The 23,550-nt window shown below is 41.5% G+C and overlaps 2 long non-coding RNA genes across 3 annotated transcripts in view; one reads left to right on the top strand and one right to left on the bottom strand.

The window, feature by feature from the left end:
* The window catches only part of LOC121671978, a 31,764-nt gene extending 22,757 nt beyond the window's left edge, over positions 1 to 9,007 (bottom strand). Inside the window, exons 1-2 of one of the 2 annotated variants that reach the window (XR_006018694.1) lie at positions 7,218 to 9,007; positions 6,708 to 6,991 (exon numbers count right to left, since the gene is read on the bottom strand). This is a non-coding gene — a long non-coding RNA (uncharacterized LOC121671978). The remainder of the gene's footprint in view (positions 1 to 6,707; positions 6,992 to 7,217) is intronic. The other variant, XR_006018693.1, reaches the window with a different exon arrangement.
* A 2,635-nt stretch (positions 9,008 to 11,642) lies between these two features.
* LOC121671980 lies at positions 11,643 to 16,092 on the top strand. Its single transcript, XR_006018696.1, has 2 exons — positions 11,643 to 12,007; positions 13,036 to 16,092. It is a non-coding gene; the product is annotated as an uncharacterized LOC121671980 (long non-coding RNA).
* The last annotated feature ends 7,458 nt before the right edge of the window (positions 16,093 to 23,550 follow it).

Below are 23,550 nucleotides of genomic sequence, written 5' to 3'. Positions count from 1 at the left end.
GAGAAAATAAACAAAAGAAAAACAAAAGCGAAAGCTTACACATGCATAAGCAAAGGGGAAAACAATTATTATCTACTTCTTGTCGCTGTTGAGGTGGTCACGACACACACAGACAGTGCCTCTTTCAAGGGCCAAAAAGCCGTTTCTTAAACAAAGCAGCCTCTTTTATACACCTTTTGTATGTTATCATTTGTGTCACAGATTCATTGGCTCCTAAACTACTACAATAGACTCATTGGCTATTATTAACTTCAATATACTACCATTGGCTACCTATAGCATAAGCATTCAAGCATTCAGAAAAATAACAGGTGCAGATATGTTGCTGGTTTTCTCCTTCTACTGTTTAGCTTTCTTGCTTCTCTTGATACTACATTCTCATGGGCAAAAACTAATTCTTTTTCTTCTCACGGACTTTTCTCACAGTCCTTCTTTGTTAAAAGTAGCAGGCCTGAGCCATAATTTTACAAAGGCAACAAGGCCTTCATTTTATAAGGTTTTACTTAAATGCCACATCTCCCCCTTTTTTGTTTTTAAGCAAAGGGCTCATGTATTCTAATGTTAAAACAGTCCGCACCTGTAAAGCCCACCCCACTAAGACCGCCATGGCCACTTGCTGGCCACAGGACAAAACATATGGAATACAGATCACAACCAACAAAACCCACCAAGAACAACCATACCACTGACAAGGAGATTTATAACATAGGAAAACAAAAATAGTATCCCATTTTCCCAGAGAGAGAGAGCTGCTGCTTCTTCTGCACTTGGCAGAAAAAGGCCACAGTTCCAAAGCTCCTATGGCTGGAGCTCAGGGGCCACACTGCCCAGACAGGAGGGAGTCCACCAGCCAGAAACACAGACCCCAACACCACCGAATGTCTCTCTGGAGGCACGGAACAGGGAACAACTGAAGAAGGTCAGCAGGAACACAACATGACGGTAGATGCAGTAGGATACAAGGCAGTTGGCTGGCTGCCTCCACAAGCCCTCAGGTCACAGCCATGTTCCTGGCAGTCCTACTCCTGCTCCTGCCTTGGCCACGAGGGCTGGATGGTGGCTGGGTCATTTTTCCTCTCACTAGGCCTCATTTTCTCAGAGGCAATTGATGCTTGTCAGGTCAGGCAGGTATCCATGCTAGACCTGTTGGCAATAAAACACATATGTACCTTCTCCCCTAGGTTAGTGTTGGAACCCAAAGTGCAGGGAATGTTTCTCTGCCTGTCCTGAGGGATCCATCCCCCCAGGGAAACACTGTTTTTAACCTTTGTCCCTGGAGAAACCTGCCAAGGCTTTGGGATGAATTAGAATCTACAAGGGTGTGAGTTAGGTGGTAGCATAATACATAGTTTGTTACAGGGTGAAAAATTTAGAGTTTAGGTTTATTAATATGGTAAGCAGATGAAGGCAAGATGGAGGATGCCTGTCGTTTTTCAGGTCTCTTCCCTCTTCTTCACCTACTCCATTTTCTGCAGTGTTGGTAGTACAGAATGATTGGTTAGAAAATGCCGCAGTACAGGCTACGTGAATAGATAGTTCATTAGGCATTGGTAGAAAAGTAAAAATAATGTACGTACTTAGTAACTATTGGGTAATTTAACTTTAAAAGGGCCTTGAGTTTTCCTGCATTTTGTCTTTTGGTACTTGCTCTGCTTCATGCTATGTTGGCGGCATGTAAATTACTGATAAGATATAATAAACAACCTGAAGACCAAGAAGATCCAAAAGTCTTGTTCGTCTCTTATTCCTGGCAAGGACTTTCTCCCCCATCTGGGGAGGACATGTGGGGGTCGAGAACCACCACAGGTTAGTAGATCATCTAAGCCTTGCCATTGCACATACAGTTGTGGATCCTTATGTAAAACCTTTAAGAAATCGGTTCCCCACATGCAAATCTTCAGACTGGTATCGCTCTGCTGGGGATCAAAATTGATGATCCACCTGCAAAAACTTTAGTGAAAATATTGCATTATCTAGATATTCCTGAGAGGTCATATTCCCCCTTTTTGTTTTTATGATAACATGTGTGTCTGTCACTATGAATGTGAAGACGACATAAAAGCAAGGAAATACATGTAATGAAACAATAAACCTACACCCAGCAAAAAAGCAAAGTAAGACGTGTAATCAATATCACACAACAAAAGAATAGCGCCTTAGAACAATACACTTTCAATTGCCTAAACACTGGACCATCACCCAGAGTCTGCCATAGCTGGTGAACCCTGTTTCACAAAGAGGACCTGGAGGACCTTCCCGGACAAGGCCTCCAAGTGTACCTCAAAAAGGGGTCCAGCTTCTATACATCCAAATGAGCAAGTCAAAGTGACTCAATTGGGTCTGTTGGCGTGCTTCCCAACCAGGTAGGGCCAGGGCTTGGCCAGAGCCAAGGCCTTAACTGGAAGGGTTCCCCTAACATAACCTAGAATCAAGCCTGTATTAATAACACTTGGAAAAGTTTCTTAAAATGATACATGTCTTGCAGATAGTTACATAACAGTATGTGAAAGTCTGTATAACAGCCAGCTTTATCATCCATCCTTAGCTAAATAGTCAACGGTACCATAAACAAACTGCAAACAATCAAAGAAATGCATACGCATAACATCAAATAACATCTTATAGATAATGCCCTTTATAAAAGTCAGTGAATTCATGCTATATTAAGAATACGTTCAGAATTAATAATACACCTACAGTAACTTATTTTTAAAAATTGAGAGTATACTTCTTCATATATCTATGCATATAAGACAATAAAACAAAATAAAAGCAAGCAAGAAAGGACTGAACAGCTTACAATCAATAATATCCATAACTTAGAACTGTTAGTCATTCTCCTTTGTTACCTGTGAAAGATGGAACAGCAAAAATTGTTATGCATAACCATCCCAATTGGCCAATGCAGAACATTCATACCCATGGAGTTTCCAATGAATTTAAGGATTTAGCATACTGAATCTTCACATATTTTTACAACTTATTATTTCATGTTCTTAAACAGCTGCTTATCAATTCTTTATCATAATTGTTTCAGTCGGTTCAATCTTATCTCTATAACAAAAGAACTGCATCTTTCAGTTTAAACAAGCATATTACAGCAGAAGCTAAACTTCACTTAAACTTGTTACTTAAACATAGCAGAGAGTAAACCAGACAGAACTTAAAGTTAACGTCACTGAAACTGAACATAAATCAAGCTGACTATGACTTCGACTTAACAGAAGTTAAAATAACAGAACTTAAGACTGAACAGCAGTTAAACTTGTCAGAAATTAACTTCAGCGGAACTTAAGCCTAACAGAACTTAAACGTAACAGAATATCAAATTAACAGAATTTAAATTTGACATCCCATAAATTAACAACAATTAAACTCAACAGAACGTAGCCTTAGCCTCATATAAACTTACAACACTTACATTTAGCAGAACTTAAAATTAACATCACTCAAATTTTGACAGAACTAGATTCAGAGTTGAGAGTGTTCTTATAAAATTTCTGATACACCAGAATGTAACTCATCTTGACTTCACCAGTGCGAGAAAGCTACCAAAAATTTGTCATATAGCAGTTAATATCAATGAATGATATACAAGCAAACAACTGATATAAAACTATAACTGAAATAGCAGCAACATGGATTTACTAAGAAATTATAAAGTGTGGCAAATCTGGACATTTACAAGAGCCCTGTGTCCCTGGGCTGCAGCCACACCTCTGCAGGGACTGCACCAAGCAGGCACTCCGGTGCCAGCAGAGTCCTGCCTGGTGCCCACTTTGCCAGTCACCCGTCAGGGAACTGCAGCCCAACTCCTACCTCCACAACATAGTGCAGAAGTTTATGGATGTTCCTGCACACCAAGAGGAGGAAAAGCAGGAAGCACAATGCACGCGGAAGGGGGAAAACTCGGGCCAGCCAGAGAAGGTGATCCTGTGTCATTCCTGCCTCCAGGAGCTGCAGCGCAGCAGTCTTGGGAGGACTGTGTGCCCGTGGAAAGAGAGACCCATGCCGCAGAAGTCTTGGGAGGACTGTGTGCCCGTGGGAGGGATCCCACGGCCATGAGATTAAGAGTCCCATGCTATACCAAGTGAGCCAGCTGGGCTGTCCCAAGCACGGCAGACTGCCGGAGTGTCTCTGCAAGAACACCATCAGCCTGGAGGAAGCCTTCCATGAAGTCCAGATATCTTTTCCTGGAACTTTGGAAACACTGAAAAACCACAAAGCTATACTGGATCAAGCCATAGCAAAACTGCTGAAACAGGAAGAAGCACCAAATGCTGAGGAAAGCCTGCAGAGGGAATGGCCAGAGGGCCATACTATTCAGGTGTTGTAGGAACCCAGAGTGCCGAGAATATTTCTCTGCCTGTTTTTAAGGGTTCTTACCCCTCTGAACAACACTGGTTTAACCTCCAACCTTGGAAAAAATTACAAACGATCAGACAGGAACTAGAAAATACAGTGGTGTGAATTAGGTGATAGATTACTATGTAAGATTGTCACAGGGTGAAAAATTGAGAGGTTTTGGGCTTCTCTTTGTAGTAAATAGGTAAGAGTAAAAAATATCAAAATGGAGGATTGTTGTTGTTCTCTAAACCTTCTTCTCCTTCTTCTACTACTCCATGTTCTGCAGTAAAAGTAGTTTGGGATGATTGGATAGAGAATTCCGCAGTTCCTGCCCGTGTTACTGAATAATTGGTAGGAAAGTGGAAATAATATATGTTTTTAGTAACTATTGGTTAAATTATCTTTTAAAGGCCGTGTAAATCTTGATAATGAGACTTCACTCCTGCTTTCTGTGCTCTATGCTGTACCTGGGTCATGCTAGTGGCTCTGTTCCTCTGATAAGACTTAATAAACAACTATCCGGCAGCACTGAAAGTCAAGGAAAAGTCTTGCTTTATCTTTGAAACTCCTTGCAAGGACTTTTAGAAAATTCTCTCCCATCAGGAGGGATTTGATTTATGGCACGGTTCAGTGTCAAGGTGTGATGTTACATAATTCAGTTGTGAGAATAGGTCCTGGTAACTATAAACATGATTGAAAATATTCGTTCACAGTCAGGACTCCTCTGGCACAAGTTCGCATGATTTTCCAAGCAGCAGGCATACTCAAAAAAATGACAATATCATACATACCTCAGTACTTTCCTGGTATAAGCATAATTTTGCTAGAGTTTTTTAAGATACAGCTTTACAAGGCTTATTACAATCATTAAATCTCTGGCAATCTTCAAGATGTGCCGAAGAATACCATTAATGTTTTTAGTCAGAAAAGTAACAACAGTGTATATATCGGCAAATCACACTTAAAACCTGCTCAGTTTGCAGACGGCAAGACAGTCTTTTGTGATTATAGTACAATAGAATTGACCTTGGACTATTAAAGGCAATGATAAATACCAAGGGCCTAGTCATATAATACTGCCCTGAGTTTTGCACATGTAACTCTGGTAGGTCATTGGGTGCATAGAACTGACAAGTGCATATAAACAGCTACAAAGCCATGGTTTCAGATGATTCCAAAGGAGTATACTACTGTTCACTGTTTTCCTGTCTGCATAAGAATAGCAAATATTAGAAACTCAGCCACTGAGCAGATAACACATACTCAGAGAGCAAGTCTGTTTTGTAAGGTGGTGTCACTTTTAGTCACTATTCTGGTCCATCACAGCACTTAAACTTTTTTGATATCAAGTACAATTTTAATTTTGAAGTGGCAAGGAAAAATTTTACACTTGAACCACTAAATAGCTGTACCAATTTGAAAAGCTGTTGCATGTTTATTCATGGCAAAATATTCATGGTATAATTACCTAAGTAAATCTGTGGGATAAAAGAGCAAGTAAAATGACAAAGCTGGCACAGGTCCCTCCACTTTTGCAGTGGAGAATCATGAGCCAATTATATGTAAACCTTGCATAGTTTCCGCAGATAATGTTAATAAGGGAGTAAAGAAAGGAATTCAGTCAGCTAATTGCTCTCAGCAACCCTATAAATCATTCAAGGTTTCAACATCAGACCTTAAAGTCTTCAAGGAAGGATCTGAGGGTACCAATACAGATAATCTTGAACCTCTCTAGTAAACAATCCCATCAGAATCCACAGCTTACTGAAAATATAAGTTACTTTTAAAAGAAGCCACAAATGCTCTTGAGATGCATAGTAAAATGCATTCCTTAACACGAGCAACATGCACCTGCAAGGGCACTACGGTTGGGACAAAGCGAGCATTTCTCAGAAGCTCTTCCGGGGTAACCTTTCCATATCACGAACACAGGAAGGGAGAGGAAGAGCAGGGCAGAAGCTGGAAGCTGGTCTTTCCCTTTCTTCGAGTTGAACAAATTCCCTGCAACTCCGTTTCATTAATTAAAAAACACCTTGAAAAAACATGCAGGAATGGAGCTGCGCAGCTCCCACAGGTGTCTGGGTCCTCCGAGCAGGTGTCTGGGTCCTCCGAGCAGAGCGTGGGGAGGATGCCAGGGCTCGCCTGCCCGCCCCTCGCTGCCCTCTTCAGCTCGGTGATACACAGCGAAAACGCAGCAGCGGGGGAAGAAGGGGGGGAAAGAAGCTTGCTGCTGTTCCTGGGCGCTCTGCCGGGGCCTCAGACGGAGCCACTGCAGCCGCCACTGGCGCCACCCCGTCTCAAAGAGAGTACCGGAGGATTCCAAAGACGGTACCAAGGGTTGTTCTAATTGCTCCACTCACCTGCAGGCAAGTGTGGATAAAGTGGTTTCACGGGAATGGGGGACGTAGGGCAGTCTGTCCTAGGGCCTGTAGGTGGCACACAGCCAGGTGGTTCAACACAAGGCTCACAAGCAGGCTCGGTTGGCGCTCCGTCATGCGGCTCTTCACCAGTTTTACCCGCCTGCGCCCTCACCCCCCGCATCCACAGAGGTTTGCAGTTCTAAGTCCAGCTCCTTTTTCACCACTTTTAAGGTCTCCAGCACCACCCTTCAGGTAGGCAGCAAAGATTTACCAGTCTCATCACCCTGGGAAGTGAAATCAAGAATTCGCAGCCCAGCTTTTTCCCAGGTTATCACCTTAAAAGCACCCGAACAAGTGGCTTCAAATCCGTGGCTCTTACACCACAGCAATAAACTTTTTAAAGAAGGTTTGTTATACTTAATATCACGCTTTTTTTAGCATAAGCATCCATATTTACTATAGCCTTCTCTTCTTAGGATATGTGATTTCCCATGGTCCCCTGTAACCTACCTTTAATATTTTGTCATCCCACGACTTTTGGCACCTCTCCCGGGTGCTCCTCTGGCTACAGGGCTCTGCCCCCTCCGCTCTCTCCCGGCGGTCAATTATCTTGCAGTTCCTTACAGAGGGCACCAGATGTCGCTGTTGGGGCGGTCACGACCTCTTTCAAGGGCCAAAAAGCCGTTTCTTAAACAAAGCAGCCTCTTTTATACACCTTTTGTATGTTATCATTCGTGTTACAGATTCATTGGCTGCTAAACTACTACAATAGACTCATTGGCTATTATTAACTTCAATATACTACCACTGGCTACCTATAGCATAAGCATTCAAGCATTCAGAAAAATAACAGGTGCAGATATGTTGCTGGTTTTCTCCTTCTACTGTTTAGTTTTCTTGCTTCTCTTGATACTACGTTCTCATGGGTAAAAACTAATTCTTTTTCTCCTCACAGACTTTTCTCACAGTCCTTCTACTGAAAAGAAGCAGGCCTGAGCTATAATTTTACAAAGGCAACAAGGCCTTCATTTTATAAGGTTTTACTTAAATGCCACAACTTCTCATCAGTGAGCAATATTCAGCCACGTGCCAGAAAGCAGGATTTCAGCACATGCTTCTGGAGCAGTCACTCCAGAAGGCAAACATGGTAAAATAAATGAATGTCCCCCATTCCTCCTCTCTCCCTTAGCTTTTATATCTGAGCTGATGTCATGTGGTATGGAATATCCCTTTGGTTTATTTGGGTCAGCCATTCTGGCCTAGTTGTGTCCCCTCCCAGGATCTTGCCCACTCCCAGCCCCTTGATCAGAGGCATGGGAGAGAATGTTAAAGAGACAGTGCTGATGCTGTGCCAGTGCTGCTCAGCAGTAGCAAAAACACTGATGTGTTACCAGTGCCTTTCCAGCTACCAATGCACAAAGCACAGCACTGTGAGGGCTGCTAAGGGAAAATGAACTCTATCTCTGTCACCCCCAATACCCCTTACTCCATACCATTTATGTCCTACTCAGATCCCACATAATTTATATATCTTCCAACTGTTCCATTCTATTTCTCATTACTGGAATCCCTTCTTACCCACACATACAACTTAAACTACATCCTTAAACCATCTCTATACCCAATATACACTTTCATTAACTACTATCCCCCGTCGTTTCACAGACTGATTTTACTTTCCCTTTTCACGGGCTTCCTCCATCCCTCCAGATCCATGACTTGGATTCCATCAGCATGGGTGGTCAAGACAGGAGAATTGGCATACTTGATCATTGGGCACCAACACCAGCCCAGCTTGAGTCATCCTTGCATCCTCCTTGCCCCTCACAAAATTCATTCTTCATCAGTTCTAGTCATTCCTGCTACTTTACTTCCTGCAACATACAATTTACACCACAGATTATTTTCCCACCAAGGTTAAATTTCCTTGAGTCATACACCAGGTCTCCCCATTCTTCCACACCACCCAACAAATACACCCTGGTCCTTGGGCAAAGACAATCCCATGAATTTGGTCCCACAGAAAGAGAAATCCATACTGACTTCCTCAGCCACTTCTTTACATGTAGTGAGGGGACCTTATCTCCTCCCTTGTGGAGGGGTTTTATTTGGGCAGGACCAGGTGGTTAGCAGACCTGCTCTTGTTAACCAGCTTAGGCTTCTGCTAAATTTGCATCCCAATACTTCCATGCCCTGTTACCTTAACACCATTAACATTGTCTTCAGTAGTCCACTATAACTCTCGATCTTTCCAGAGGCTTGTGGGCGATAAAGGATGTGATATATCCTCTCAGTGGCGTGTTTCATCGCTCAAGAGTTTACAAGCTTATTTTAAAAATGAGTCCCATTGTCTGGTTTGATTGTCTCTGGGGTACCATGTCACCACAAAATGGGTCTCTCAAGGCCTAAGATAGTGTTTCGAGCAGTGGCATGGTTAACAGGGTATGTTTCTAGCCAGCCAGTTGTGGCCTCTACAATGGTGAGTACAGAGCTCTTGCCTTGGCATGTTCATGCCAGTGGTCCAATGTAGTCAATTTGCCAGGCTTCACCATACTGGAAGCCCAGCTACCACCCTCAATTCCAAGGAGATTTTACTCGCATGGCTTGCTTGATTGCAGCATATATTTCACATTCATGAATAACCTATGTGATAGCCTCCATGGTTAGGTCCACCCCTCAATCACAAGCCCACCTACATATTGCATCCCTTCCTAGATATCCTGATGTTTCGCAGGCCCATTGGGCAATAAATAGCTCACTCTTTCTCTCCCAGTCTAGATCCAGCTGAGCTATTCCAATTTTGGAAGCCTTATCTACTCATTCATTATTTTGATGTTCTTCAGTGGCATGACTTTTGGGCATGTGTCTACTTGACATTCTTTCAGAGTCATGTTTTCTACCCATGCAGCAATGTCCTGCCACAATGCAGCAGCCCAGATGGGTTTACCCCTTCATCGTCAATTGGTCTTCTTCCACTGCTGCAGCTACCCCCATAGGGTATGAGGCACCATCCAGGAGTCAGTAAAGAGATAGAGTACAGGCCACTTTTCTCGTTCACTGATCTCAAGGGCTAGTAGGATGGCTTTCACTTCTGCAAATTGGCTCGACTCACCTTCCCCTTCAGCAGCATCAATGACTCACTGTGTGGGACTCCAGACAGCAGCTTTCTACCTCTGATGGTTTCCTAACACACAGCAGGATCCATCAGCAAATAGAACATAGCCTCTTTCATTTTCTGGTAGCTTGTTATATGTGATGCTTCTTGGGCACAAGTCACCACTCAGGCAATGCTCAAAAATCTCTGTCTTCTGGCCAGTCCATAATCTCTTCCAGTATTCCTGGGAAACTGGCTTTTCCCATTCAGGCTCATTGTGCAATCACTGCTACCCACTGACTCCATGTAGTGCTGGTTGCATGATATATTAAAGGGATATTTCCTTTGAACATCCATCATAGCACAGGCAATCACAGTGCCAAAAGGAGACATGTTTCTGTTCCAAAAATTTCTGAGGTGGCTCAAACCTCCTCAGAGGCTGCTAATATCTCTTTTTCAGTTGGAGTACAGTGAGCTTCTGATCCTCTATAACCTTGGCTCTAAAACTTTGACCTTGGGTTTCTCCTGATGTTCGTTGCCAGAGGCTACAGGTGACCTGATGTTCTTTGCCAGAGGCTCCAGGTGAGACCATGCTTCCCAGCTGCAGTGTAGAGTACATTTTGCATGGCTGGTCCTGTCCAAACAGGCCCAAGAGCTACCACACAAGCTTCTTCCTGTCTGATCTGCTCAAAGGCCTGTTGATGCTTGAGGACCCACTTGAATTGGCTCTTCTTCCAGGTCACTTGATAGAGGGGGCTAACAAGCTGGCTATAACCTGAAAAGTGCATTCTCCATAACCTCACAACGCCTAGAAAAGCTTGTATTTCCTCCTTGTTAGCTGGTGGAGACATTGTTGCTACATTGTTAACCACATCCAGAGGCACACGACAGCGTCCATCCTGCCATTTTATTCCCAAGAACTGGATCTGCTGTGCAGTTTCCTTTACTTTACTTTGTTTTATGGCAAGACCAGCTTTCAGAAGGATTTGGATTATTTTCTTTCCTTTTTCAAAAACTTCTGCTGTACTGCCCCACAAAGTGATATCATCAAGACATTGCAGGTGTTCTGGAGCTCAGCCCTGCTCCAGTGCAGTCTGGATCAGTCCATGGAAAATAACTGGGTTGTGTTTCTACCCCTGGGGCAGTTGATTCCAGGTATACTGGCCACCCCTCCAAGTGAAAGCAAACTGTGGTCCGCACTCTGCTGTCAGAGAGATTGAGAAAAATGCTTTAGCAATATCAACTGTGGCATACCACTTGGCTGCCTTTGACTCCAGCTCATATTGAAGTTCCAATATGTCCAGTACGGCAGCACTCAGGTGGTGTAACTTCACTCAGGCTACAATAGTCTACCATCAGCCTCCATTTCCCATTAGACTTCAGCACTGGCCATATGTTAAAGGGTGACTGTATACTGCTGATCACTCCTTGGCTCTCCAGTAGACAAATTAGTCCATGGATGGGAGTTACAGAGTTTCTGTTGGCGCTATATTGCTGCTGGTGCACTGTCCTGATAGCAATTGACACTTGCTGGTCTTTAACTTGCAGCAATCCAACAATGAAGGGATCTTATAGCAGGTCAGGCATTGTGGATAACTCCTTGATCTTCTCTGCATTCACAGTAGCTACACCAAAAGGCCATCAATACCCTTTTGAATCCTTGAAGTACCCTCTCCTCAGGTAGTCGATGCCAAGGATACAAGGGGCCTCTGCGCCAGTCACAATGGAGTGCTTTTCTCACTTGTCCCCATCAATTAAGTAAATAGGAGGTTTTGTAGTGTTCCTTGCAAGCAGTTGTAAGGCCCTGATACAAAAATAATGCCTCCAAAACTGCTTTGTCATTCTTGTAATCTCTTTGAACATCTTAATACTAAGAGCAGCTTGCCTTGACGTCCATAAAAAAGGAAGGCAAAACCTGTGCAAAACTGGGGAGGAGGAAGAGAATGACAGAAACCCAGGCCTTCACCTTCTCCCCCCGCCACTGCTGCCTGCCAAGTTTTTCACAGCTGCGTAAACAACCTAAAGCCTCCAAAAGCTGACATGCCACCAAGCCTTGGATGCCTCCAGCCTGGGGAAAATAGCAACCTACTGTGACATGCATGTGACCTGTGGAAACCCTCCTCTGCTCCTGCATGCTCTGGTGTGAGCAACAAGAGTGGACCTAAGTCAGCTGCAGGGACCACATGCTGCACCTACATTTCAGAAGGTAAGTGACTGCATTCCAGCTAAGCTGCTAACGCTCAAGACTGGAAAAGCAGACAAGCTATTCCAAGTAGCAGACAAAAAAAAGGCAAAACTCCTTTGCCCCCAGCCCCCTCAGTGAAAAGGTAGCAAGTGTGGTTGGTAAACTATCCTATGCTTGTAAAGTAATCTTAGCCTTTTTCCAACTTTTCTCTACTTTCCCCTTTCTCTCTCTTTGCCTCTTTTACAGTTAATAAAGTGAAATTTTTTGTTCTCTCTGCAATTCACAGAGATGAATGATCCTCCATAATTAAGTGGATTGCAACATTTAATCACGGGATATTAATCCCTTAAAACTGGAGTGCTGATTCCAAAAAATCAATAAATTGCTAATTCTTATGATCGATCATTTTGTTTTAGAGAAACAAAGCAAGATACCCTTATGACTTTTCTCTTTTTTCCTTTTTTTTTTTTTTTTTTTGGTAAGTAAAGTGCACATTGTAGCTGTTTGCTTTTTGATGAAATTAATGCAAGGCACCCCTCAAAACTGAGGCATATTACTATGGTTAAGTGTTTAAAATAAGATGCTCCTGAGGCATAAGGAGTGGGACATTGGAAAATATTTTAAACAAGGTGCCCCTCAGGAAAGATCCCCTCAGTGTGTGTGTTTTTCATGAAATGTATACAAGGTGCCTTTCTAGGGTGAAGGAATGAAATTTGAAAATCAGCTGTCATTTGTAATTGGAAACAATCACTTCACCCTCATGATGTAACTTTGTAAAATATTTTTCTGGAGGTGAGGGGTTAATTTAGAAATTACACAAGGTACCCTCCAGAAAAATCTACCACATTTTTGTGGTAACATGAAACATAATGCACAAACTCTGGTCAATTTGTTGGATGAATGTGGTGGCAAACAGTCACCTCCAGGAACGGTGTGGGCACAAAATTACTGGTGTAATATCCAAGCAATTGTTTATCTAATCTCTACCCTTCGTGCAGGGGTGAAAGTCAGAAAAGGTAAAGGAAAACCTATTGTTTGTTCTGTCTTAGGTGCGGTTGTGTTAGCTGCAGTTGAACACAAAGAGCACGAACAAAAAGCTGATATGGAAATTATTTCTCCGTTACAAGATTTGGTTAAAGCGTTGCAACTGCAGCTGAGGAAGAAAAGGCTAACACCTACCTCCTCCAGGAAGACATAAGAAATCAGAGGGCCACCACCCATGTGCTCCGAAAGGAGCTGCATGCGAGATTAGCAAACAAAGCAAAAAAAAGGAGTTAGATCTGGAGCTATCTAAAGAAACATATCCCCTCTCTGACTTAAAATCTTTGCATAATCAATCAGAGAAGCTGCCAGTCTTGCTTTGTCCCTTAATTAAAACAGAATACATATATGAGGGCTCAGATGATGACACACCTTACATAACCATGAAAGAAATTCCATATATGGCCAGTGAATTGGTTAAATTAAAAAAGGAATATAGCCAAACCCCTAAAGAATCTGAGACTGTTTGGAGAGTCTCTCTTACTGGGGGTGACCAAATTCTGTTATCAGAAAAAGACACAGAAGGGTTCTGGGGGGCAGAGGACGACCCTGATCTCTTACCCAAAGAGCAGCTTTTTGGGCTGGTGGACTCAACCCCCTGGAGAGAGGAGATCCTCTGGCTATAGTGAGAAACATAAATCAGATTGTAGAAAGTGTGAAAAAGCTGCTTGTTTACAAATGATGCATGATAGGGAGTTAACACCATGATATGAATCTCCTATGATGACGACTGTAGACCCTGAAATAATGATTATGTTTCATCAGATGCTGCCCTGAAGCTATGAAAGCCATAGGCATCCAGCTAAAAGGACAAATAGAAAGCCTCATGAAAGGACAAAAAGCTGTAGCCACCTTGGAGGCAGCTATTACTCCCAACCATAACTGAGAAAAAAGAATATTTGGACCTGGGGCTAGGTGGAAAAAGAATTAATTCATTATGGAAGAAAATATGGCCCAATACCTTCAAGTATAACTGATTTTAAATAAATTCAGCACATAAAGTGCAAAACAACTGCCTCCAGTAAGACTCCGAAAGATAATGTCCTCTCCTGGGCAAGGAGGACAAGCTAACACAGGGGAAGAACACAAGGGAAAAAGAAGTACCCTATGGAATGTGGGCTTACAAAAAGGGATCCCAAAAACCCTAATGGATGGCCAACCCACTAATAAATTAGAAATATTAATTCAAGAATGGCCAGCAAAGGACGGATCATTAAAATCTATCCCTGTGTGGGGAAACATAAGGTGAAAAAGCTCTTAGGTGTGAGAAAAAAGCAGGTTTCAGAAATAAAGCAAAAAGGAATCAGCTTTAGCTGCAAAAATTTGAAGATAAAAGAGGATACAATTATATAGCAAGCAAGGACATTAAAACAATGGTTAGAGTTTCTAGGTTTGGCTGAGATAGGTTTTGAAGTTGCAAAAAATATGCTTAGCAAGATAGGTAAGTTTAAGCTTAATAAGGGAATATTGTGCATTGTTATATAAAGGCATAACAAGCAAGTGTTGTATACAACAGATGTATGTGCACTACTGAGGATTGGTTAAAACAGTTGTCTGTAATTTTTAGAAGCTTGCTAATTGGCTAAGAAGCTTTTAAGAATGCCCTGTAACCAGGAAGTCTCTGGATGCCTGTGATGGCGTGAGCTTTGTACTGTCTCTGTCTCAACTCTGTATGTGAGACTGATAATGGAATAAAGTAATAAAAAGGCTCCTGAAGCATCTGTCCAGGCTCCCTGTCCCATTTGTCGATGAAAACGCCGACATCCCTGCTACAGCCCCTTCCCTCAAGGGGTCACAGAAAGGGGACGTGACAGGAAACTCCTATCTTCATCCCCAGTAGGTAGGCTAGGGGACAAAGGGTGGATTTACAACAGACGGCTTACCAAAAACTCCAGAGAAGACTTCTTAGTAACCTGTCCTATTGGTCCCCACAAAATCCCTGTAACTTTTCTAGTAGATACTGGTGCTCAAGTGTCCACCCTTAAAATTGAAGACGCCTCTTCATGTGAAATCACTCCCTCATGTAATGGTATGTTTGTTGTAGATAATTTTGGACACACACAACCCCAGGCAACAGCAAAGGTAAGATGCCAAGAGAGGAGAAAGCAGATGAAACCCTGATGGTTTTGGGTAAATTTCCTACAGATTTACTGGGGCTAGACCTCCTAAAGGGAAGGTCTTGGACTGATGAAGATGGAAAAATAAGGGCTTTTGGAAAGGAAACCCACCATCTGTGTTTATTACATTCTGCCCCTGCTCTTCCCCCCTCCCTAGTAACCAATGTCAAACCTTATCCCTTACCTTTGGGAGCCAGTGACGGAATCACCCCAGGTATGGGAGATTTGAAAGAAAGAAGCATAATGATTGCAACACATTCTCCTTACAATCCTCCTGTCTGACCAGTTCACAAGCCAAATGGCAATTGGAGACTGATGGTGGACTATTAAAGTCTTAACTCAAATTTGGAGCTTCTCACCACAGCAGTCCCAAATATTTCTTAGCTGATAGCTACTATACAAGAACAGGCTCATCAAATTATGGCCACTATTGATGTCAAGGATATGTTTTTTACGGTTTCCCTGCAGGAACAGGATCAGGACCATTTTGCTTTCATGTAGGAGGGCCAGCAATACACCTTCACCCGCCTCCCACAAGGATCTAAACACTCACCCACTCTAGCACATCGTGCACTGGCACAAGAATTGTGACTCATTCCTCCTCCATCGGGAGTAAAAGTATACCAATACAATGATGACATTTAGGTAGCAGAAGATGAAATTGCACCTGTACAATCAACGCAAACAGACATTATTAAGCATCTAGAGTCCCTGGACTTAGATATTCCTCCTGAAAAAGTACAACCCCCTTCACAAGAAGTAAAATTCCTGGGAATACGGTGGAAAGGAGGAATTGTCTGTATTCCCCCTGATATCCTCACCCACCTAGACCAAATTAAAATGCCAGAGACTAAGAAAGACCTGCAGCATGTGTTAGGCCTGCTGATTTTTTGGAGGAAACACATTCCTGATTTTTCAATAATTGCAAGGCCCTCATATGATTTGCTATGGAAAAAGGTAAAGTGGGATTGGACCCCTCTCCATGATGAGGCCCTACAACTCCTAATTTTTGAAGCCAATACATACCAATCACTAGCCCCTATACACCTTACTGATCCAGTACAAATTGAGTGGGGATTTGCAAGCTCTGGACTGTACATACACTTATGGCAGGAAGGACCTAATAGTCTTAACCAGACCCATAGGATTTTATTCATGCAGTTCTAAAGATGCAGAAAAACAATATTCTACCTGGGAAAAGGGCTTATTCATGGTTAATACTACTTTCCAAGAAGCAGAGAAAACTATCCACCAACAATTACTAATTTTAAGAGGACCTTTTAAAGTCATCAAACCAGTTTTGGCAGGATCACCATCCCCTGAGGGGGTGGCCAAACAAGCCTCTGTTCAAAAATGGTACGCTCAAATTGAACATTGAACAACCACTTCAAGCCTTCAGACAGGAACAAAGTGCTTCAATCAGTGAATGAAAGACTGATTGCAGTCAGGATATTGTTAGCGGCTAGTAGTTTTGAAGCAAATTACCAATTAACCTCTACCTAGAATCTAAGATACAGGTCTCCATTTATAATAAAGTTGGGACTAAGGGATTTAATGGCCTTACGCTTTAACAACTTTCAACTAAGGATTACAGAAAGCCCATCACCCATCTTAAGGGGTTGTGAAGAGCATTTTTGTAGGGCCAAATATTAGGTTCATAGGTTATGTGAAACAAATTCAAAGCAGTATTTATGATGTTTGTAAACTCACACTATATTCACAGGTAAACCAGAATTTGCATGCATCGAGTTTAGCAAAACTTACATTGAATTTTTGTCTGTTTGAAATTTTGTCTTACTGGTTAATAAATTGATAATTATATAATGCTTTGACCACCAAAATTAATTTATATGTTTAGATATTATAACAGATTCTCTTCCTGTATGTTATATGCAATTCCCACCTTTTGAGATTACACTTTTTAGACACAGACTTACAGTATTCTTGTATGCAGAAAGACTGCCCAGCAATAGCATCTACAAGCAAAAATCAAAAATTCAAGTCAGTGAAGCACATTAAAAATTCTGGCTCTCACTTGTATTTAGGTAAGTTCCTAAACAGATATTTTTCTGTTCCTTACATCCTCCCACCAAAAAAGTGAGGTGGTGCATTTGCACAGAAATACCAAAATTTTGGTAATATAGATCTATAAATAGAAAGAGTGAATATTTAAAGCCAGTTTCTACTCCATGATATTGGTTTTTGGTCCTACATGAGAGAGGTTGTAGAGTGTCCATCCTTGGAGATTTTCACAACCCAACTGGACACAGAGCTTTATAACCTGCTTCATTGGACCATATATGAACATGCAAACTCCAGAGCCACAATCCAGCCTTAGTGATTCTGTGACTGTAGCCCAGGATCCATACTAAGGGAGCTGCCCAGTGATGCTCAGCAGGTCTGTGAGGGATAAAGAAAAAAGTTAGTGGTAAAGCGAGTGATGTCATATGAAGTTAAAAATTCACAAAAAGTTCACAGTAAATATAAGTTAGTTTTAAAACCATGACAGTAGGGTGCCAGAGCAACGGAGCAATGAGAAGTTCCCAGGAAATACCCAAAATATAAGGAGTGAATACTCAAGAGTCCCTCTATGCCTCATTCACTGTGGATTTTAACATTCAGATTTTAATTCAGGCTTTAGCCCTTTCCTAAAAAAATAAAGGAAGAACTCTTCAAATAACAAAGCACCAAACTTTTTTTCCATAGCAAAGCAACCCAGTGATTACAGCAAAGACTCGGTTCAAGAATGGACTAAAGAAAAAAAAGATTAAACTTTCAAGTGTTGATAGTTGCAATGACTTATTGATAACAAGTTTAAACAGCACCATAAGCTTCTGATAGTAAAATTTGCTAAGAGGGACAGACTTATTTCTGTGCTGGGAGCAAGAGTTAATCTCAGAAATAATAAATACAGAAGAAAGCTGAGTGCACTGCAAAGCTGGTCCTCCTCCAAATAACACAGATTTTATTTGTGGAAAATTTCCCTTTTGTATACACTAGATGTCAGGGTTGGACTGAGTGGATGAGCCCATCCATTTCATCACATATTTCTATACCTCAGTCTGGATGCCATCAACACAACTAGGTGGTAAGCTTAGGAATTATTTTTGTGAAGCATCTGATACTTACTAGGAGCGGTCTGCACCAATATACTCTCTCCTCCACTTGACAGTGTTTTATTTCAGCCAAAAGCCCCAGGCTTTGGAAGAGGGAAGAAACATTCTGAGATATCTTTCCAAAGCAGTGAGTGTCTGGCAGCATTAGTCACCTCTTCCAGCTCCAGGAAAAAAAAAAACCAAACCAAAAAACTCCTCTAAAACCCTTGGGTGAACAGCCACCTTCTAGAGGCGACTCGGTTAGACAGCAGTTCAGCACAGCATGGATTTAGCTGGAAGAAAGTGAAAGCAAAGGAACTTGATCAGAACTCCACTAAATTTTAGAAGCCATAGGCACTTCCCATGACACAACAAGCTGAGTGGTGCAGCTGACACTCCTGGAGGATGGAATGCCACCCAGAGGCACCTGGAGAAGCTCGAGAAGTGGACTCACGTGAACCTCATGACGTTCAACAAAACCAAGTGTAAGGTGCTGCATCAGTATCAATACAAGCTGGGTGATGAACAGATCACTTCAGTCCTGATGAGAAGGAATAGGGGGTGCTGATGGATGAGAGGCTGGATATGCAGCCCAGAAAGCCAACCATATTGTAGGGCTGCATCAAAAGCTGCGTGGCCAGCAGGTCGACAGAAGGTGATTCTACCCTTCTGTTCTGCTCTGGTAAGATCCCACCTACAGTGCTGAGTCCAGCTCTGGGGTGCCCAGCACAGGAAGAACATGGACCTGTTAGAGCAGGTCCAGAGGATGGCCACAAAGATGTTCAGAGGGCTGGAGAACTTCTCCTATGAAGACAGGCTGAGAGAGCTGTGATTGCTTGTCATGGAGAAGTGAAAGCTCCAGGATGATCTTTTAGCACCTTCCAGTATCTAAAGTAGACCTACAAGAAAGCTGGAGATGGACTTTCTACAAAGGCATGTAGTGATAGGACAAGGGTGAAGAGATTTAAACTGAGAGAGAATAGGTTCAGGTTGGATATTAGGAAGAAATTCTTTACTTTGAGTGGTGAGGCACTGGAACAGTTTGTCCAGAGAGGCTGTGGATGCTCCATCCCTGAAAGTGTTCAAGGCCAGGCTGGATGGAGTCCTGCCCATGCCGAAGATGTCCCTGCTCATGTCAGAGGGGTTGGAATGAGATGATATTTAAGGTCCCTTTCAACCCAAACCATTCTCTGATTCTGTGATGATACCTCAGGCAGGTAATTTCATTACCCTTTGTCTTGACTACATAGCAGTACGTTCAAGATGACACCTTATCTCTGTCTCATGGCAACGGAGAGAGTGTGGACCAGGAGAGAAAAGACAAAAATATCCCTTTGTAAGACACTAGTGACAGAAGAACAATAACACAAATAAACTATTAATAATAATGAAAGAAAGAAAAAAAAAAAAAGAGGTTTCTCTTTCAACATATACAAGTGACCTAGTGCTGTCCACTTGCTGTTCACAGGCAGAATGCTGCTAGGTAAAGTCTCCTACAGGGAGAAAATGACACAGACAGAAAATGTGTTTGGAAAGACCATGTAATTTTGCACATACATATATATATGGATGCAATATATGCAATATACAGTCAATTTGTGTAACACATTTTACGGTACTCTACAAGCAAAATGCAGCTCTTAGAAAATTCCTAGAGATAAATCACATTTCATAAGCAGGAAGCTTTAAAGTGCATTCCTTTTAGCATTGTGTTTAGGCACTGACCCAGCCCTGCTGCTGGAGTCACAAGTTCTGGTGGTGGTGAAGGTCAACATCACAAACCTAAAGCACAGAATACAAAGCATGAATATAACTGAAACATGGTGACATCAGAGTACTTGGGCAGTGAAGATGTCTAGCAAAATATTGTAAAAACGTGTGGGATCTTGAGGCAAGTGCACCCGGAATTGTACTGGTCCTTTTTTAAGGGTATAAAGGGCATCTCTAGCACTGAAAAAACACCTTGGCTTTTTTCATGTGACAACCAGCCTTGATTTTAATGTGACTGTCACACAGCAGTGCAGTTTTAACACTGGACATGATTACAAGCTTGTAGAGTATAACAATGCTAATTAACAGTGAGCAAACTTCAAGGAATAGAAATAATAGAATTGGTAGGTGGCAGGGATACTTCTAACAAGAATACTTAAAACAATGAGTGTTTCTGTACAAGAAATTTTGCTTCACAAACCTTGACACTCCTTGGAGGAGCAAACAATGGTTTGCAGTTCTCCATTTTTCCAAGGTCCTCATCCAAAGAATGTCAAAGCTACTGAGTTGTCATGGATTAAAAGAGGATTGCAACATATGATCTTAAGATGGGTAAATAACTAGTTAACAATGGGGAGAAAAATAAAAATGCATAAATAAATTAAAGGTGTGATGAAATGATCAGGATTCATAGTAAAGGACTGTTGTTTCTGCTATTCAATGTGCTTCTCCAGAATACGTGATTTCTTAGAAAATTTGTTAGTGGAAGAAGAAAGCAAGTGGGGAACAGAAATGAAGAAAAAGTGAAGAAGAAGTAGAAAAGAAGAAGAAGGAGCACCTCACTTCAGTGTAGTTGGCAAATCCACCAATTCAGTGTTGGCTAGTGCAGAAAGATGCATACAGAGAGAGGCAACCCTAACTCCACAGCTCCGCATACGTATTTGGGCTAAAAATTAATTAGGATTTTTTATAGATAATTCTACAGAAACTACTGTTCAGTCCTCAAGGAGGTTCAAAAATGAACGTACAACTTTAAAATCTGTTTAGAAAAGCCATAGAAGGTAAAACAAAAAGTGTAATTACATTATTGTGAACATTTCTGGTATACCTGCAACTTGAGCAGTATGCAGTGCTTGTTCTCTCCTTTCAAAATGAGATTAAAACCTATTACTGTATCCCGCAGCTGTAGGGAGGAGAGGAGAGAAGATCCAGCAGGCAGGAATTGTGCAGCAAGGTTGATTTATTTAATTATTTTACAAACTCTTTTATAGACTTTTTCTTCATAGTCTAATTAGACAAAGGATCAGCCACCCACTGGGTTGATTGGCTAGAAATCCTAAACACCCATTATCAAAATATTTTTCTACTGTACCATAAACAAAGCTCTGCAAGGTTGCAGGTGTTCATAGTTTATAGAACTCTACTACTATCTTCTGTGAGAGAGAAAAGTATCCCACGGCTTAGAAAGAAGCAGGAAAATTCCTTGCTAACAGCATTTTTGTATCCACAAAAACCAAGAAGGATATAGAGAAGAGCAGCAAGGAAAATAAAAAGTAGACTAGGTTTACCTGTGAGTAAAGTAAAAAGAGGACTGCAAAGGGACAGTTGAGGTAGTATGTAAACCACCAGGGGCTTGGGGAAAGAGGACAGAGAGCTATTTGCCACTGTTTCTCGAAGTGCAAAATCTGGGGGCAAGAGGAACTTTTTCACAAGAGACATGTTCAACTGTGAAACTCAGGCCCATGGGACACTGTGTACTGAAATAAAGCATGGGATCAAATTCAACTAAATTAATGCCATAAAAGACAATCAGTGTTATTTAACATTCAACAGAATCTGAGCAAAGAACAATTTTAATGCTGTGCTGTATGTTCTTTTTGCAGTGAGTGAAGTGACAGGACCCTTTGTACTCCAGCCTCCTACCTGCATCCTCCTGGATACCTATCACACTATGACAGGAGGACAGTTATTCTCAGTACTGCTAGGCAAGAAAAAAATTTCCCATGCTGTCTGAAATAGGAGTTGCTGTTTTACCTATGGTAGGCAGAGGTCACATTGAGAACGCCATAAGGAAACCAACAATCTAGGAAAGCATTGGCTTAATTTGACAGGAGGTAAGTCACATACAATTACTTCTTTTTAGATAACAGACCAATATTTTAGTACTAAGTGCAGGTATGCTGCAATTATAAGGCTATAGAAATCATTTCTAACAAAATGTCCATTATATTGTATAGTTGAATCATACACTTGGTTTTAGTTAGAACTGCAACTGCTGCAAATGTAGTGTGGCCTGTGCAATGATTCCACAATGTTCTCTGTCTGCTATTCCAGAAGAAGCCTCTTTATCTCTTTTGCTATTTCCTATTCCAGCTCTGGGAAATATGTTGAATTTTCTTCATTCTTCTCCTCTCGTCAAACACCTTACCTCTCACCGGATGTTCCTCCAATTTCTTGTGTAAGGCAGGGAAATAGTCTCCTGGGTTGTGAGTAGGCCTCCTGAGGTGATGCAGTTGAGGTTTGATGGCTGGTGGTGACAAAGGAAGAACAACGATGGTTACTATGCCTTTCACTCACTTGTGGGGAAGAAATGGATTCCTCAGAAGCTGTATCCATCCCACTTAGCACAGCCTGTCTGTGCAAAGGAGGGTTTCTCAGCCTGCAAGCCAGGATTCTTTTGGGTTAATGGGTAGTTACAGACAGTTAGGAAAAAAGTTCACAGAAAAAACATTTTGAAAATATATATCATAAATATAGATGTAAAACTCTAAAATGAAACATAGGCATCTCCAAAATTGAAATTAGGCAATTAAGCACTACAGGATACTGGATCTTGAAATCATGCCCTTATTCCAACATCTCAGCAGACAACATCAACATAGGAAGAAACATTCTCATGGTTAGAAATTAACAGTTTAGACAGTAGATGAAACTGCGAAAACTAAAGGAAGAAGCAACTTTATACTTACCTATCTATATATATACAGCAAAACACCTAATTGTTTTCAAATATTGTTGACCAAGGTAATTTTAAGGTAATAAATCTGAATTTTGGTCATGTTTCCCAGAATTCAGGAATAGGTGGATAGGCATTTTGTCTGATTTTCCAATAAACTACAGTCCATTGTGAAAGCTGGAAGTGGCCTACATGTATTAATCTGACCATTCTCAACTTCTTGACTCTGTTTATTTGAACCTACGTCTTGCTTTCTTACCTCTTTACATAGATAGACTAAAAAATTAAACATGACTATGATTAAAATATTTTCATTTTATGCTTAGTTATTATTTGCAAAATAACCAACTGAATAATTAGTATGACAAAGATTTAAAAAGAAAAGTCATTGCTCTTAGCAGGAATCCTAAGAAGCAAAAAAGATTCCACTGCGGGAGCTAGCTAACATCACTGATTCAAATGCTACAACAGTCACACTCCCAATCTTCCTAAACTCCTCAAGTGATTAATCATACCCTAAAATGTCTTGGGAAACAAAAAGCTATGGATTTTCTAAACTTTATAAATGCTCATCCAGATTTCTGCATAGTCATAATCCTTCCTGTTCTCAACTAGATTAGTTTCACATTCATTAAAAGGTTGAAA

Source organism: Corvus kubaryi, unplaced genomic scaffold (assembly GCF_017639235.1).
Source record: "Corvus kubaryi isolate FWS band 111438036 unplaced genomic scaffold, C.kubaryi_AGA036_p1.0 37398, whole genome shotgun sequence".
Taxonomy (NCBI): domain Eukaryota; kingdom Metazoa; phylum Chordata; class Aves; order Passeriformes; family Corvidae; genus Corvus; species Corvus kubaryi.
The sequence above is the reverse complement of the archived record's forward strand: the minus strand, read 5'-3'. Positions and strand labels throughout refer to the sequence as shown.